The sequence below is a fragment of the Triticum aestivum genome, chromosome 2D (genome assembly GCF_018294505.1).
Source record: "Triticum aestivum cultivar Chinese Spring chromosome 2D, IWGSC CS RefSeq v2.1, whole genome shotgun sequence".
NCBI lineage: Eukaryota > Viridiplantae > Streptophyta > Magnoliopsida > Poales > Poaceae > Triticum > Triticum aestivum.
This window is the reverse complement of record NC_057799.1, coordinates 73,542,142-73,546,570: the sequence shown is the minus strand read 5'-3', so window position 1 is coordinate 73,546,570 and position 4,429 is coordinate 73,542,142.

Genomic DNA, 4,429 nt, shown 5'->3' with positions numbered 1-4,429 from the left:
AAGATTCAATGCTATTTGTCGTCAGCCCAAATTGGCAAAGGTCTTTGCCGTCCGCGAGCCGATGGGAATGCACACCGTTAACCCCTTAATGGACCTAAGCTGACACGTGCGCCGTCCAGGCTCTTTGCCATCGGCTGGCGGACGGCAAAGACCTTTGTATCTTTGCCGTCCGCCAGCAGACGACAAAGAAGCCTTTGCCGTAGCCTGTTTAGCCGGACGTCTTGCCGTCAGCTGGTTGACGGCAAATGTCTTTGCCGTCCGTCAAGCGTGCCTTTGCCGTCCGCCATGGCTGACGACAAAGTTCCTGATTCCTGTAGTGCCCCCTGCCCCCGTATATAAAGGAGGGGAGGAGGAGGAGGCCAGCCAAGAGGGGCGCGCCATGGGGGGAGTCCTACTAGGACTCCACTCCTAGTAGGATTCGCCCCCCCTTTTTCCTTTCTTCACCGTAGGGGAAAAGGAAGGAGTGGGAGAGGGAGAGGGAAAGAGGGAAAGGGGCGCGCCGCCCCCTCCCCTAGTCCTATTCGGACTCCCATGGGGGGGGGGGCGCTGCTGTAACGCCCCAAGACCGACGCTTCAGATGATTTCCATGTTTTGCGTGTCAGTTGTGTTAATTATTTGTTTGTTGCATTCATCATCGCATCATTTGCATTGCATTAGCACTCCGTTGTCGTCATGTTTTCAAAAGTTGCATTTGTTCGTGGTTGCCGCCTCTTCTTTGTCTCTGTTGACCTTCTCTCATACCAACCGGACCGCTCTCTTCTCTCTTGTCTTCTCCGTGGCCTTTTTGTCAGACCCTGTTGTCTTCGATTTCCCCTCTCGTCTATATGGTCAGCCTCTCTGCACATTTCCTAGACCACTTGCACGCGTCCGAGACCTCTCCGAACCCGACCCGCACGGTCATGACCAACAGGTACGGATCATCCCCAAATATCCCTAAAACATCTCTGTTTTCTTATTTGGACTCCCTACCTATTTATTTCTCAGCCATCTGGTTTGCTTCTCTTGTTAGCTTCGGTTTCGTTCCGGAGTTGTGAGGATTCGTTCGACTACGTCCGTTTGTCTTCTTCATGGACTCGTTCTTCTTCCTTGCGGGATCTCAGGCAAGATGACCATTACCCTCGATATCACTTCTATCTTTGCTTGCTAGTTGTTCGTTCTATCGCTATGGCGTGCTACCTACCACTTGTTTATCATGCCTCCCATGTTGCCATGTCAAGCCTCTAACCCACCTTCCTAGCAAACCATTGTTTGGCTATGTTACCACTTTTGCTCAGCCCCTCTATAGCGTTGTTAGTTGTAGGTGAAGTTGAAGTTTGCTCCATGTTGGAACATGATTATGTTGGGATATCACAATATCTCTTATTTAATTAATGCATCTATATACTTGGTAAAGGGTGGAAGGCTCGACCTTATGCCTGGTGTTTTGTTCCACTCTTGCCGCCTTAGTTTCCCTCATACCGGTGTTATGTTCCTTGATTTTGCGTTCCTTACGCGGTTGGGGTTATGGGACCCCCTTGACAGTTCGCTTTGAATAAAACTCCTCCAGCAAGGCCCAACCTTGGTTTTACATTTGCTTCACCTAAGCCTTTTCCCCTTGGGTTTCCAGAACCCGAGGGTCATCTATATTTTAGCCCCCCGAGCCAGTGCTCCTCTGAGTGTTGGTCCAAACCAGAGCATCGTGCGGGGCCACCTTGGGGAAACTCGAGGGCTGGTTATACCTGTACACTTCGCTCATCTGGTGTGCCCTGAGAACGAGATATGTGCAGCTCCTATCGGGATTTGTCGGCACATTCGGGTGGTCTTGCTGGTCTTGTTTTACCATTGTAGAAATGTCTTGTAACCGGGATTCCAAGGCTAATCGGGTCTTTCCGGGAGAAGGAATATCCTTCGTTGATCATGAGAGCTTGTGATGGGCTAATTTGGGACACCCCCGCAGGGTATAAACTTTCGAAAGCCATGCCCGCGGTTATGTGCCAGATGGGAATTTGTTAATGTCCGGTTGTAGAGAACTTGACACTTGACTTAATTAAAATGCATGAACCGCGTGTGTAGCCGTGATGGTCTCTTTTCAGCGGAGTCCGGGAAGTGAACACGGTTTGTGTTATGTATGAACGTAAGTAGTTTTAGGATCACTTCTAGCTTCTCGACAGTTGCGTTGCTTCTCTTCTCGCTCTTATTTGCATATGTTAGCCACCATACCTGCTTAGTGCTTGCTGCAACTCCACCTCATTACCCCATCCTACCCATATGCTTAAATAGTCTTGATCTCGCGGGTTTTGACATTGCTGAGTCCTCGTGACTCACAGATACTACCAAAACAGTTGCAGGTGCCGATGATACCAGTGCAGGTGACGCAACGAAGCTCAAGTGGGAGTTTGACGAGGACCTTGGTCGTTACTATGTTTCGTTTCCTGATGATCAGTAGTGGAGCCCAGTTGGGATGATCGGGGATCTAGCATTTGGGTTATCTTCTTTTCATTTGTATTTGTCCATAGTCGAACTATATGTGTACTCTGAATGATATATGTTTAATTAATATATTGTGTGAAGTGGCGATTGTAAGCCAACTCTTTATCCCATTCTTGTTCGTTACATGGGATTGTGTGAAGATGACCCTTCTTGCGACAAAACGACCATGCGGTTATGCCTCCAAGTCGTGCCTCGACACGTGGGAGATATAGCCGCATCGTGGGTGTTATAGCTGCCACCCCTTGTGGGCTGTCCCCTCTCTCTCCCGTGGCCCATGAGGCCCATGACTTCCCCCGGGGGTTCCGGTAACCCCTCGGTACTCCGGTAAAATACCCGAACCCCTCGAAACCATTCCGATGTCCGAATACCACCTTCCAATATATCAATCTTTTACCTCTCGACTATTTCGAGACTCCTCATCATGTCCGTGATCTCATCCGGGACTCCGAACAAACTTCGGTCGCCAAAACACATAACTCATATTGGCTCCCACATATTCTACGAAGATCTTTATCGGTCAAACCGCAATAACAACAAACGTTATTCCCTTTGTCATCGGTATGTTACTTGCCCGAGATTCGATCGTCGATATCATCATACCTAGTTCAATCTCGTTACCGGAAAGTCTCTTTACTCATTCCGTAATGCATCATGCAGTAACTAAATCATTAGTCACATTGCTTGTAAGGCTTATAGTGATGTGCATTACCGAGAGGGCGCAGAGATACCTCTCCGATACTCGGAGTGACAAATCCTCGATCTATGCCAACCCAACAAACACCTTCGGAGACACCTTTAGAGCATCTTTATAATCACCCACTTACGTTGTGATGTTTGATAGCACACAAGGTGTTCCTCCCGTATTCGGGAGTTGCATAATCTCATAGTCCGATGAATATGTATAAGTAATGAAGAAAGCAATAGCAATACAACTTAACGATCATTATGCTAAGCTAACGGATGGGTCTTGTCCATCACATCATTCTCTAATGATGTGATCCCGTTCATCAAATGACAACACATGTCTATGGTCAGGAAACTTAACCATCTTTGATTAACAAGCTAGTCGAGTAGAGGCATACTAGGGACACTCTGTTTTGTCTATGTATTCACACATGTACTAAGTTTCTGGTTAATACAATTCTAGCATGAATAATAAACATTTATCATGATATAAGGAAATATAAATAACATCTTTATTATTGCCTCTAGGGCATATTTCCTTCAGTCTCCCACTTGCACTAGAGTCAGTAATCTAGATTACATAGTAATGATTCTAACACCCATGGAGTCTTGGTGCTGATCATGTTTTGCTCGTGGAAGAGGCTTAGTCAATGGGTCTGCAACATTCAGATCCGTATGTATCTTGCAAATCTCTATTTCTCCCTCCTTGACTTGATCGCGGATGGAGTTGAAGCGTCTCTTGATGTGTTTGGTTCTCTTGTGAAATCTAGATTCCTTCGCCAAGGCAATTGCTCCAGCATTGTCACAAAAGATTTTCATTGGACCCGATGCACTAGGTATTACACCTAGATCGGATATGAACTCCTTCATCCAGACTCGTTCATTTGCTGCTTCCGAAGTAGCTATGTACTCCGCTTCACACGTAGATCCCGCCACGACGCTCTGCTTGGAACTGCACCAATTGACAGCTCCTCCATTCAATATAAATACGTATCCGGTTTGTGACTTAGAGTCATCCGGATCAGTGTCAAAGCTAGCATAGACGTAACCATTTACGACAAGCTCTTTGTCACCTCCATAAATGAGAAACATATCCTTAGTCCTTTTCAGGTATTTCAGGATGTTCTTGACCGCTGTCCAGTGATCCACTCCTGGATTACTTTGGTACCTCCCTGCTAAACTTATAGCAAGGCACACATCAGGTCTGGTACACATCATTGCATACATGATAGAACCTATGGCTAAGGCATAGGGAATGACTTTCATTTTCTCTCTA